General features: G+C 38.8%; 1 protein-coding gene across 1 annotated transcript in view; it reads right to left on the reverse strand.

The window, feature by feature from the left end:
* The window catches only part of helz2a (helicase with zinc finger 2a), an 83,390-nt gene that overhangs the window by 65,670 nt on the left and 2,556 nt on the right, over positions 1–15,164 (reverse strand). The window contains 1 exon segment of the mRNA XM_052031471.1: positions 1,779–1,829. The gene's annotated coding sequence lies outside the window, so the exon portion shown is untranslated.

Below are 15,164 nucleotides of genomic sequence, written 5' to 3' on the forward strand. Positions count from 1 at the left end.
GCTATCCAGACTCCTGTGGCATGAGGCCCAGGAAATTTTAATGCCAAGTAGCTATCCACCTCATCAGCACTAGACTGAATCCACTGGCAAGAATTACTTGGCTGGCAAGAATTACTTGGCCAGCAAATGGTGTGCAACAGAATCCAATACAAAGTTTATAAGATTCAGCAAGATGGGGGGGGGGGGGGGTAACAGGATGCCTTGTGTTAGGAGAAGGGAGGAAAATGGACAAAGATGCTGATGTTTTGCAGCTGCTCCTTATTCGCAAGGAGAATTAAATCAATTACAATAAATTTATGTTTTTGTGTTTATATTGGCCCTGATTTCATTTCCCAATTGGCTTGACTGGCTGAGGCAGGCATAAAGGCTTCTCGCTTTCATCTGGCTAAGATTTCAGCTGGAGAGCAATAAGATGTTCAAAGCCCAATTTAATATTTAAAGGCCTACTGTCCTTCCTAATCTTCTAAACCAGTTAGTATCAGAGTTTACGTACTAGGTCCGTAGCTTCCTATGTATTAGCAATTCAAGTGCTCATCCAGATGCTACTTAAATGTCGTGAAAGTTCCTGCTCCACCACTCCTTAGGTGGTGCATTTCAGAGTCTACTACTTGACGTATAAAATCTTGTGATAGTCACTCCACTTCACTGCCTCGGTAATGAGAAATCATATTGTTTGGATACGTTTGTGTTCAAATCAAACAGGAACTAAAGGAGAAATGAGCCAAACTAGTGAAATCTTCACTGATGGACAGTCCGGGTTTGGGTTTGGAAAGTTAAATAAATGCAGAAGTAGAGTTTCATCCTCAGGGTAGGCCTACACTTACAATTCAGGCATGCTCCATTTGTGTATTTGCGATAGTCAACCACAGAGGCAATATCAGTTATGCATTGTGCTGTAACTGACTTCACAGAAAAGTGGCTAGTGGTGCCTGTGCATTATATGTGGATTGGACCATGACTGAATAATTGGATGCCACACTACCTAATTGCATTTGGCAATTAGATAAGCTAAATGAAAAAATGTTCTTTTGTGCAACTGAATTTCCAGTCCATGTAATTTTGCATTAATTATTCTAATCAAATTAGACTCCACAAATATAAAATTATTTTTTCAATGCGATAAAAGTTTGATTATGATTGGAGCATAATTAAAAGCACAGTTGCATCTCGCGCAAAAACAGAATACATCAACACTGTTTACTTAACAGTAAGAATATCATAAAAAGTCGTTCTTCATCAATTCATTGACTCTACGTCGATTGCCATGGTGAAGGTTGTAACAGCACACCTCATGGTGGAGCAGAGTATCACTGACAGCAACTTATAGATTTCCCCATTTTACTGTATGTTTGTGTACTCAACAACACTGTCACATTTCATTCATTATAAAACTGAGTGCTGATAACCCCACAGTTATTCTCATTGCAAATTCCAACCTCATAAAAAAAGGTATATATTTTTTAAGAAGGCTCCAATTCACTTCATGCTGATTTGCACAGAACTGAGCCATGGCTGCCAAGTAGATCACATTAACTTTAGTTTCAGAATGAACATATTTACTTAGTGACATCTGGACTCTGAAAATTGTGCAAGATCACATGAATAGAGTTCAGGCTCATGAACCTAATGAACATGACAAAGGAGATCCCAATACAAAACTAAATAAAATTAATATCTGCAATAATCAAATAATAACAAACTTGAAAAAGAATGAACTTTTAAATATGCAAACATGAAAGAAATCTTTCAGCTCAACACAATTTACTGAGCTCAACTACCTGTAAACACATTCAGGGATTTTCAGCAGGAGACTGGTGTTCGTGTTTTATCTAAAGAAGAGGAAAAGGTAAAATACAGTTAAAAATAGAGGAGAGAAAGGTTTGACTATTTCACCGTACACTATATCACTGAGAAAACAATTAACAGTTATTTCTGCAATAATGCTTCAAATCATTAAAATCAAAATATCAAAGATTTTGGAGCTGCAATTGTCATTTCTGTGAACAAGGAATTGCAAAATAAGTAATTGTTTTTCATTAAATGCCATGCATTTTTGTATAGAAAAAAACTAAGTAAAGAGTGCTTGTTTTATGTATCTCTGTGGTAACACTGAGTTATTTTGTGATATCTGTACTATTTTATGTTATTGTACATATCCCACTGGTATTTGATTTTAACGTTTGGCATTCTATAATAGTGTGCCTGCTGCACACATGTTGTTACATTACTTGTCCACACGTCACAATAATCAGCAGGATCTTAAAGGTAATATAAAGAATATTTAATCAACACTGCAGCACTGTGCATTCTGTTACTCTGTTAAATTAGTGTTGTAAAATTAATCTCCACACACTTCAATTTACACATGTATTCCCACATTGAAGGGTCTGCTTTGTTAATGCACTTTGAAAATAGTGTAGACTTTAGTAAGAGTTAAAGAAAAGAACAGGCAATCAAATAAAGTAGAATGTAATTTTAAAATGTAACTGCCACAGAATGGACACAACAATCTTGTGAGGAATTCATGTAAACTAATGCAAGTGAAATCAGCTGAGGCAATCTGGTCCCAAGCATCAATCTATTGGTGGGTAGTCTGGTCCTAGACTCTACCAATGCTGCTTCCCATCCAGTCCTTAGCAAATTAATAAAACTAGCATGGTATTTTGACCTCCTCACAACCCTTCCATGCTAAGAACTAATTTCACCAAGCAAAGATCAGGAGTTGGAGAAGTGAGTCCACAAGTTATCTATCAAAGTTGTTTATTGGACTAGTCCGCCTGGTTTTGTACATGTTTACGTAACGTATTTAAAATAAAAATTGGTGAATCAACAAAGCACGAAATGGTCAGCAGGTCAGCAAGCATCTGTGGATAGGAAAACCTAGTTAACGCTTCTCTCGATGACCTGTCATCAGGACAGATGAAAGATCAGCAGTGAAGTTCACTGATCTGAAGTTTAACTCAACTTTTCTCCCCAAATATGTTGTTCTGAACATGCTGTCTCATTTCAGAACTTCTGCATTCACTGTTTTATTTTACTTTTATAAATATGTAAAATGTTTACAATAAATAAATTGGATGAAAAACATTGTATTTGAACAGACCACCAATCAAAGTAATTAAAAGGGGAGCAAAGAAGATTTTAAACTAGGTTTTCGATAAGGTCCTTCAAATATCTAACCTTCACTGCATCAGATTAAAATCTACAAAACCAGACTCCTAAGGGTTTTTATTCCATGCTCCACCATCCTTCCACCCCTGTTTCACTGCACCCCCTGCCACTGCCACTGCCCCTGCTCTGCTCCTGCTCCATCCCTCCTCACCCCTACCGCCCTTACTGCCTCTGCCTCCTTCTCCTACATCCTGGTCCATTCTTTCCCTACTCCCCATCCTCCACCCTTATCCCTCTCTTCCTCCCACCTCCTCCTGCAGCATCAGCAGCCAAATGTCAGCCCACAGGGTCGGGGGCAGGGTGTGCCCAGCTGACAAATTTTCCATGGATATCGCTTGTTCTGGCTCACCAGGAAAGATTCTCCTCAATGGTTCCTGATCTCCACTGGAAGGATTGTTGTAAGGGAAGTTTTAATGTACTTTTGAGGTGACCAGCAATCCGACAGCACTCACCAATGACTGTAAAACCCATCTTTATAGGTCAGAAAAATCATAGAGAAAATAGAATATCCCATACCTCCAGCCAATTTCCAATTTTATAATGGTTTGGCCACTGTTGGCAGATCTAGAGGCCTCCCCCATCTTCCCTGCCTGAGGGTTTCCATCCTCACCCTTGACCACATCTTCTCCCAACTCACAGCACAACCAGTTAACAATGTTCCAAGGACCCTTGTTAGCAGTTTCACTGGTAGTGCCCAATAGTGCCTACTGCACAATACGCTACTGGTGATCTAGGCCAGGTGTCACCTCCTACTGGAGAGGTACGAGACTGACTGGGCCAATGTGGGCTCAGTTCACCACACTTCACACAGCAGAAATCAGAGAACTTGCTTTACACTTTGACCATCCTACCACACGCACGTCCCTCCCCAACACTTGATTCCCATCCCAATTTATAATACTCTTTAGCTTGCACTTTGAGATAATTAAAAACGGGTATTATTTCACTGTCATAGAATCATAGAAGCGTTTAACACAGAAACAGGCTCTTTTGGCCCACCTCAGCCATGCCCACCATGATGCTTGTCTACACTAATCCTATTTGCCTGCATCAGGCAGGTATCCCTCTACACCTTTCCTATCCAAGTACCTGTCCAAACGTCTTTTAAACGTCATAATTGTATCAGCCAAAGAACAAAAAACAGCACATATGGGAAATTTGAACTAAAAACAGAAAGTGCTGAATATTTTCAGCAGATCAGGCATCATCTTTGGAGAAAGACACAGTGTTAAAATTTTGGGTCTATGACCATTCATCAGAACTAGGAAAAGTTTGAAAAGTTTGTTTTATGATGCAGAGAAGGGGAAGGGGTGGAGAGAATAAAAGGAATGCCCGTGATAAGGTCCACTTGTCCTGAAGGGAGTACAGTGAAGATTTACTAGACTGGTTCCCGGGATGGTTGGTTTGCCATGTGAGGAAAGATTGAGTAGACTAGGCCTGTTGGCTCTTGAATTTAGAAGAATGAGAGACCTCAGTGAAATTCACAGAATTTCCACAGGCTGGATGCAGAGAGGTTTCTTTCCTCTGGAGACTACAATCCCGGGGCTGTCTCAAAATAAGGGGTAAGCATTTAGAACTGAGAGGCAGAGAAATTTCTTCATACAGAGTATGGTGAATCTTAAGAATGCTCTTCCTTGGAAGGCTGTGGAGGCTCAGCCACTGAATTCATTTGAAAGAGGATCAATTGATTTCTAGATATTAAGGGAATGAAGGGATACCAGGATGGTGCAGGAAAATGGCCTTGAGGTCAAAAATTAGGCAGAATCTTGAGGAAAGGCAGAGGATGTTCGAAAGACCAAATGGCTTACTCCTCCTATTTCATATGTTCTTATGTTTCGAGGGAGACAAGAGCCGGCGGAGCTGGCTGTGAGAGAGTAATGAAAGCTTGTTATTTGCAGCAAACAGCTACCATTGAGACTTATTCAGCCCACATGACACCCATCTTAGTCACAGATATCCCCTTCATTCTTTCCACTTCTTCCACTTCTCTAGAACCTAACACATCAGATTTCTAACTTTTCCTAGTTCAGAAGAAAGGTCATTGACTTAAAACATTGTTTAAAACTCTTGATTTACAGAGCATTTCTAACATTTTATGTTTTTATTACTTCATTCTATTACTGTACAGCTCCTGATATACATATCTTGGAAACTGATACTAAATTTCAATTTATTTCAGTGGCAAAGCTGAAGGATCAGTCAATAATTAATTATTTCTCTGAATGGTTTATCCTAATTATTATCACTGGGACAGCATTTTGCTTTTGAAGATAACATTCTATGCTTTTTTTAATGATCAATTGGTAACGAGGGATTATGAAAAACTAATTAATTTCTGAAGATACACATTTTTTATAAGACACAGTATTAATCTAAAGGAAGCTTCCAAGTTAGGTGGTTGTGGCTGGTGGAATTATACTGGCAAAACTTGAACATCGACTCAGCAGACCGGAAATATGCACAGGCGACTCCATGTCATGGCTGTTCAGATAACAGAAATTCGCCCTCACAGAATTCACAAATCACTACCCAAAAAATGTGAGATACAGAATAAAATTTATTCTCATGGAATTTTGTGAAAAAGATAAATAATCACAAAATTATTCCAACACGTATTTCTTGATGCATGCACAGATGATGCGGCTTTGCATTCCAAAATTGCAATATGGCCTGTTTTCTAGGAACACAAGCCCCTGTAAAGGTGGGAGGTGGGTGGCACCTGTAATTGCAACTCAGTAAAACAATTAATTTTGACTTCTGAATTTGTTATTCTTTAGCTTTGCTTTGATCATAATGCACGCCCACATTGCTCAATGTTAACCTGACAACCAAGTAGATTCATCAACAGTTTACTGCCACAGCAACCCTGGCCTCACCCTATCAGAGATATTCCCTTTGTCCTATCCAACCCTCCGCCACCCTCACTGCATCCTACAGCTAACTCATGTTCTCTCTCTCCCAGTTCTGACAAAGTGTATTTGACCAGAAACGTTAACTCTGTTTCTCTTTACACTGATGCTGCCTGACCTGCTGGGGTTTCCAGAAGGCTCACTTTTTATTTCATATTTCTATCTACTGTTTTATTTTATTTTGATTTACACTATCTCGTGTGCATTTTAAATGCCAGTGCACAGATAAAAATCGGAGGTGTTCATAATGGGTGGTGCACAGAGCAAGGGGAGCACCATGAGTTGCTGATGTTTCATGAAATTATTGGCGGATATGCTCAGAAAATAAAATGCATTTACTGGTGTAGATTCTGTTTTTTCTGCAACGTTCTATTTGTGTTTTAGAAAATATTAAAATTCAATTGCATAGCACTATTATTTTAGAGTAAAAATGATTAAGATTGGACTTTTTTTCCATACTGAAACCCAATGATGTCTGTTCACAGAATGATGGGATCTGCAAAGGACTGAAAGATTATGGAACATACCTGCCACCTCCACCCCACCTCCCTCAGGAACCTAGGATGATGAATTGTACTTGGTGACTTATTTCCTCTAAGCACGGCCAGGCTTTCTAGTATCTCCTTCTTAAGCAAAATTCCAGTCATTTCACATCACTTTGACTGGTATTTCTTGCGATGCTTGTCCTCCCCCCACCCCCAAAGCACCGCTGGTCCCAATCGTCCCTCCCAACCCACATCTCCCCTAATAAAGAATGTCATAGAGTCATAGAGTTATACAGCACAGAAATAGGGTCCTTCGGTCCAACTTGTTCACGCCGGTGTCTTGGTCGGTGCTCCCCGACTTCAACCCCCAGTGCAGAATGCATTTGGCTCCTTCCACCTATCGACAATTCCCTTCTCCTTCCCTCATCTGATCCCCAATGCAGAATGCCAGTCCTTTTTCCCTACCTTCATATCTCTGAAGAATCATGGTCTCCCTCAACCCCTCCCTCCACTGCTTCTCCACCTGTTGGAACGTCAGATCACCGTTGAAAAATGGTGGTCTGCACCCCTGACCAGAAGCACCTTTTCCAATATCAGCCTCCAATGAAACTGCCTCTAACTCAACACTGATATGACCCTGGATGCTGCTCCTACTTCATCTTCTTGACTTAAGCTGTGCCTTTTCTCCCACCCAAAGCACCCACAAACCCTATTCTCCTACCTCACCCCATTCATATTTAGAAGGAAATATTAGAAAGGCAGAAGAGGAGGAAGAAGAAATCTAATTGTTCAAGAAATTAAAAAAGGGAGTACATAAAGATAGCAAGGAAGAGGAATAGATGACAAGGAAAATAGACATATAGGCAGAGAAATTGTCAGAAATGGATTGAAAGATGCAGATGAGAGAAGAGAATAAACAGAGAGAAAAAATTGATTGAGAAAAAAAAGCAAGGAAGGGAGAGATGGAATTTAAAGAGGGACAAATAGATTGCCAGAGTTTCAAAGTGGTTTTAAACAAAGTTTTATCATTATAATTGTCTGACTCAGATTGATTTCAACATCCATAAGCCACTCACTAGTGAGTCACAGGAAAGTTCCCATTGCTCCATACTGTAAATTCTTTCATAACAAGTCATGTCAGTGGTTCACAACTAAGCTCATCATCAATCAACATGAATAATGAATTTCACACTTCAACAAAAACATCCTGTCAAATTCACAACTGTATTTGCCACCCTGATTCTAAACAATTCATGTGATGCAATGCTTAAATGTGGCAAATTTACAGCAATTAAATGAGACACTTTTAGATGCAATATTATTGAACATGGTAATAAACTTCAGATCACATTACTGAGATCATGTTTTGAAGTCTAGTGGAGAATGAGTGAGCACAGAGTTTATGCACTTTACCCATTTGGGTTTTCAATAGAGTGCAGAGGAGAGAAATTGGTGAAGTGAGGGTATTAAGTAAAGGGAAAGTTTTGTATTTAGAATTTGAAGTTGCTGTAACCTTATCTTTGATTTTCCTTTACATAGTTAGCCCAAGGTAAACAACTTGATTACCAGTATCAATTTCTCAGTTAATTAGGTAAACAGTCAGTACTGGTTACCTGGTCATTCCTATTAGCTGAAACTCATACTTTTTCCTGTTTATAAATGGTGTGAAAACTTTAAATGAAGATGTTGGATTGCGAAGAAGTTGGGAAAAGCAGTGTATTATTGACATCAGATAATAGTGTTGAATTGATAAGAAGCACCAGCAATGACAACCTACGTGAAGATTTTGAAAACCAGGGGCGATAAATATTGCATCACATCACAGAAAGGCAAGAGTACAAAGTGATAAATGTTACCTTTTTTTTCCACTTTAGTTCCCTCTGACTTACAAATCAGAACAAAAATGTAACTAAAATTAGTACTATAAAATATGATAATGATCTGGATTAAATTATAATTTATTAGCAGCTTGCCAAAAAAAATTAATTTACTTGATTGGTATTAATAACTGAAATTCAGGGCAAGTTATGTGTTGTGGCTACAACCTACAGGAGATGGTGGACACCACTGTGATCTGCAGCAGTCCTTTCTGCACAAAGCATTTGTACCTCAAGGAACTCTGGCCCAGAGTTGATGAACTTAAGTCTGATCTTTGAACACAGTGATGCATAAAAAGAATAAAAGAATAAAAGTAACCTGGATACTTCATTCCAAGAAGCCAGCAGATTCATTAGACTCAATAGTGTAGACTTCGTTAATGGACTGGAGTGGGGGTTATGACTACAATTGAAACAGGTATGGAGGTCAGATATACCATTGGAGGAACTTTACCCTTGCACTTGTCCAATGGATACAAGTTTCCTGCCGCCTATATGGATTATTTGGGGATCTGCAGGGAGAATGTGAAAACTGACCACAACATCAAGCTGGGGAAGTGAAAGAAAATGTAATAGTAATAGGGGACAGTATAGTTAGGGGAATATCTACTGTTCCCCACAGCCATGAACCCAAATCACAAAAGCTGTGCTGCCTGACTGGGGTCAGGACTAAGCCACCTTCTCACAGCTGAAGATGAACTTAAAGGGTAAAAAAAAATTAAAGGCCTACAGAGGAAGAGCTGGAGAGTGGGGCTGACAGCAATAGCCTTCGAAAGAGGTGTCATAGACTCAACGGGACAAATGGCTCCCATCTGTCCAATGCTCCAACAGCTACTTCTTTAAGTTAGAAAAATATGAACAGCAATGCTTCAACTCACGGATTATGATGGAGACATTCCTCTCATCTACAAGTTACAGGAAAATACAGGTATTTTACTCGCTAAGTAACCACAGTCAACAATAAGATACAAAAAACTGTTAATGCAAAATGATGATATAAGAATACAGAGATGTTCAAAGGTTAATAAATACAGGAGAAAAATAGTGGTATAAAGGCAAGTGTGGGCTCATTATTGACAGATGCAAGCTGTCCTTTGGGATCAAGATGACTTACAGTATTTCCACTCTGGTTTTATGGTTTCTAAGGTGCCTAATGTGGAAATTGCAGTCTCTTCCACAGATGGGGCAGGTGGTGGTGAAGAGGGCAGGTGGGTGGGTAGTTTGTGAGATGGTTCACCCCTTCCGCCACTTATACAGGGCACCTGTTTTCTCCATATGCATGTCCTTGAGGAGTTCCCAATACCATCCCAAATGCTTCTTCTCCACTTTGGGACAGAAATTCCCAGGAGTCAGTGGGGATGTTGTATTTGGAGTTATATAAACATGGGAACATGCCCTTTGGCTCATTGAGTCTACACTAACCATCAAGCATCCTTTTACAATAATTCTGCACTGAACACATTTAATTCTCCCCCATATCCATCAACTCCTCCCAGACACACCTACACACTAGGGGAAATTTACAATGGCCAATCAACATACCAACCCACATGTCTTAGGGATGTGGGATGAAACCAGAGCACCGGGGGGGATTTCCAGTGGGCATGCTGCATTTCTTCAAGGAAACATAGATCATAGCCTTGAATCTCTTCCCATGTCAGAGCTCACAACATTGGCTGTTTTGGGAGTGTGGTGTCAAGCATGTAAATGGCATGGCCTGCCCAAAGCAGCTGACTGATTGGCCCTCAATACTGGGTAGGCTGACCTGGGATAGGTCACTAATGTTGGCTTGCTTATCCTTTCCATAAATTTGCACTGTGCAGAGACAGCAGAACCTGATTAGGTGTGCGGTTGGAGCTGGGTGTCATAGGGCACAGTTAGGTGCACGGTCAGAGTCAGAGACCAGTGTGGTTAGGCATGTAGCTGGAGGTGGGGGTGAGGTACAAGGTTAGGTATGCGGCGACAGCCAGGGATCAACACGGTTTATTGTGCAGCTGGAGACAGGAACGGCATGATTAGGTGTGCAGCTGGAGCCAGATCCGGGAAGTTCAGTGAGGTTTGCAGCCAGAGTTAGGGACTGGAATGGTTAACTATGCAGCTAGAGCTGGAGCTCAGGAACATGGTTAGATGGAACCAGGGTCTGGAAAGAAGTCTAAACCAATGGATCATAAGAAAATGACAGGCTTGGATCATGAATACACTGCTTTCGTTTGGAAAAAAGAGTACAAAAAAAACATTGATACAAATGAGCTATAAAAACTCAAGTAGACTAACGTAGTAAATATAAATAACAAAATACTAATGGGAAAATAATGGAACATAATATGGACCTATCACTGGGAACTGATGATTCCAAAGGATTCAAAATATCTGAGTAATAAATTGCAGAATAATTTATCAAAACTCCCCAGAGTCAAAGAGCTTTTAGACTACCTTATTGAACCACGCAGAGGGATTTACAGAGACATTACAGGGTAAATGCAAAGAGGGTGTGGAGAGTCCAGGGCTAGGCTCAGTGTAAGGGATCAAACATCTAGGGCTGAGATTAGATGGACTTTTTTGATGTGAATTGTTGAACATTTTTGGAACTCTGTATCTCAGAAGGTTGCAGATGTTCTGATGTTAAACTGATTCAAATCCGAGACTGATCAATTTTTGGAGGTGGGGAATTGAAAGGGTTTGGACATAACATAGACTTGAGGTACCAGAGAAGCCATAATCTTATTCAATGACAGAGCAAACACATAGGACCACATGGCGTACTCCCACTTCTGTTTCTTATGAGAAAACTGTAGATGACAGTCTTTTATTATTTTATGGGATGTAGATGTTGCTAACAAGACCAGCATTTATTGCCCTTCCTTTACTGCATTTGACCTGAATGGCTTGCTTGTCCATTTCAGAGAAAATTTTAGAGTCAATGACATTCCTATCACATACGACTCATAAACAGCAAATTTCCTTCCTTAAAACATTAGTTCAGCTTATTTTCTATTTGATGAACAATCTGGTAGCTCCAGAGTCACCATAATTGATCTTTTATTTCAGATTAATTCACAGAATTTAAGTATCCAACTGCCATGTTGGAATTTGAACTTCTGCCTCTGCAATACTAATCACATCCTCTGGATTCTTGGTTAGATAACATAATCAGGAAGCTATCATGCACATGTGAACTTAAGAAAAGGTAATGTGGTTGAGAATTTGGTTAGAGCGGAAATTCACGGTAAGTACGGGATAAATAGATCTTGGATCAAAACCTTCCAAAATTTAAAAGGAAACAACTTGGCTCAAACTTGATGTGTTAATCAGCTGTGAGCATTATTTCAATTACAGAGTATTTATTATAAACAGGACTGAGTCATCATTTGTAAATTTGGATGTGTCCCAAAAAGGTGTGCAAGCAGTTTCTAAAAATACATGTCGCAGTTGCATAGTTCTTAAACAGAATGCAAAGTTAAGAATGTAGTCTGAGTTGGAAATTAGTGCAGAAGGAAGTGCTGCCACTTGACTCTAGTGTTTGTTATGATTTGTGTAAAATGGAACCAAAAAGTATTTAACATTTTATCCAGTGTTTTAGTACCTAGTGTCCAATTTAAAAAAAGTTGTAACAGATTCAAAATTACAACAATGCATAATAATCCATGCAGTGCAAATTGTGTTCAAATTGGAAGATCATCTAAGCTTGTTTAGAATGATTGATGTCTCCAAAGTGAACATGTCGGGTCTCTCAATCTTGAATCTCACTGGCTCAGACACTGAGATGAAGTGAGAGTAGAAGATATTCCATCACGTAAATGGAGGGGGAAAGAGTATTTTGACAGTTTATTCCAGACCTCTGCATGACTCATAGAGAAATGTAGATTCAGAGCAGTGCTGGTTGCAATTGATAGTAAGTGGAACGAGGATCCCCAAGTGAGATAGAAAATAAGGTTCTGCAGAGTCTATCCAACAGGTACAATGTATTAAAAAGCAAAAAAAAAACCTCCAGTTGCTGGAAATCAGAAATAAAAACAGTTTTTCCAACATTTTTTGTTTTTATTTCAAGTGAAATTCACGCTGCCTGTGAGAATAAGGACAATCGAAAGGACATGCAGAACACTGACCATGTCATTTTAGAGCAGGATGTTGTCCAAAGTGGAAGAAGGAAGGAAAGAGTAATTTTGAAATATTAAGGGATTCATTACTACAAGAATGGATGGAATCTTTTGTAAGCAAGATCTTGAGTTTCATTTGGTAATTTACCTAACTGGTATCAAAATGAGAGATACACTTGACTGGTTTAAAAGGAAATTGGAGAGGGGTATGGAGTAAGAAGCAAAATTAAGGGTTTGTAATAGTCATTGTTCATTATTACCTGGGTCACATGCAAACTAGCATAGGAATGTAATGAGTTGTGAGGTGAGCATGCAGCTGAGGGAGTTGCATAGTAAAGAGGGTTCCATTTCATGAATACTTGACACTACTTATCCACTGACTCCAACAACAAGATTGAGTCCTAATGAAAAGAATAAATAGGGTAGTCATAATGTGGTGGAGCGATCTGGAAGAAAAGTTAACATTCATAGTTCTAAACAAATGACTGTAAAGAGAGTAAGGCAAAAGTCAGATTTCGTCCTTCAAGTAAAGAGAAAACTAACAGAAATAAAGTGATTTGACCAGAAAAGAGAAATGCAAAATATGTGAATAAAACATTAGTAGAGGATGTCCATGAACTCAGAAAAGCATTCCTTCTACAAAGAACAGAGTATAGGGAACAGACAGAATATAAGGAACAAATTGTATGAACTGCAAGTGAAAAGTCAACTTGGAAAGAATACTGTAACTATTACTGAGACAAGGCTGCAATATGATAAAGATTGGGAACTAGCTACATCAGGAAATGTGAAGTAAATGTTAGAAGAAGAGCAGTAGCCAGAGTAACTAAGGATAAAATCTCATCATTAATGAGAAAAGATATAATTGAACTAAATAGACAATGAAAAATTTTTAGGTGGAATTAAGAAACAGAAAGGATCTAAGATTCTTGTAGCAGCTGCTAAACTGTAAAAATCATAAATGTAGAAAGTAGACAAGCATGTAGCCAAGCCAGAGTGGTTTTAATGAGGAATTTTAACTTCCTTAAAAATTGGGATGAACAGATGTCTGTTAGGTAGCACATTTTTGGAAAATATAGATTGCTTTCAGTTACTGTTATATCCTTGAATTAACAACAGAACAGGCCATATTAGATATAATATTAAGTGATCAACCAGGTATAATTACCAGCCTAAATATGAATGGACATTCATCAAATAACAATCATAATATTCAATTCAATGTAACCTTAACAGGGAGCAATGACATCTGGATAAGGCTAACACCCATAAAATGATACTAAAACTGTCCAAAGTAAAATGGCAAATCAATTAAACTGGCAAAGGCAATAGAAGCTTGTTTAAGAGTTCATGTTTTTTTAAGAAGGCCTGTTCCCTTTCACACATTTCTACACAACCTGTTTATGCTGACCACCTGTCTTAGCAATGTCAACATGGCCTTCAGGGGTACAATGTGATTTTTACACAAATATTATCGGTGGAACACTTACATAAATAAAAAAAACAGGCCTTGGTGTAGCAACGAATAATTGATAAAGGATTGAACCTGGTGCCATTCAGAAATTCATCAGGTATCTGAACATGTCTGTAGACCTTGAATCTCTCTGGCTCAGACATTGACCTGGAGTGCAAGTTGGAGAGCCAAGGCATTCGACAGTCTTCATACAATTGGATGGGTGAGTTAGGAGATATATCTTAATCAAAAATAAACCATTGAAACAGGTGAGAAGAATCAGAAAGAAACCAGTGATGGAAGAGTAAAAGAGAAGGAAGAGCTCTTTGAGGTGGATTAATGCAAACCTTCGTTTGAATCCTTCAATGTGGATCATAAAGACAATATGGATGGGTACAGAAAAGAATCAAAAAGACTGAGGCAACAGGAATACATAAGGACAGAAGTTATATGATAGCTACACAAAGCCCCCGTTAGACCACAGCTGGATTAATGGAGGCAATTTTGAACACTATCACCTGGGACACATTGCTTTGGAGGGTACCAGAATGATATGTGGGCTCTAAAGTTTACATCAAAAGAAAGTTTATGCAAACTAGGGTTGGAGCTCCCATTATTTGAAAGTTTGGGATGAATTGATTGAAGTTTTCAAAATATTACAGGAATCTGATAAGATAGATGGAGAAAAACTATTTACACAGGTTGTCAAGCTAAAGACTGAGGTCATCATCTAAAACTACAGCCTGGAAACAGATTTAAGCTTAGAAACCGGTAGAGATTTTGTTTTCCCTTCTGCAAAAGGTGATGGATGCTGATTCAAATGTTAATGTTAAGCCTCAGATTGATAGACTTTTGAATACAAATGATTCTGAAGAACATGAGTAAAAGTTAGATTTATGGAGTTGGGTTGCAGATCTTATTGAATGGTGAGAGGCTAAATGTCCTAAACTAGGGAACTTCAGGATTGTTAGTTTAACATTAGTTGTGCGAAACTTATTAAAACCCATCTTCAGAAAGATCATTTGGATAGGCCACAGTTGCTAAAATGGATTAAGTGTGGTTTTGTGGGGGGTAATTGCACATTTTTTGAACAGCACACCAACATGCTGGATAGAAGATCTATATGTAATGTCAGTATGTATTTTGAAAAGACATCTCATCATAATCACACA

This window comes from Pristis pectinata, chromosome 16 (genome assembly GCF_009764475.1).
Source record: "Pristis pectinata isolate sPriPec2 chromosome 16, sPriPec2.1.pri, whole genome shotgun sequence".
NCBI classification, from domain to species: Eukaryota; Metazoa; Chordata; class Chondrichthyes; order Rhinopristiformes; family Pristidae; genus Pristis; species Pristis pectinata.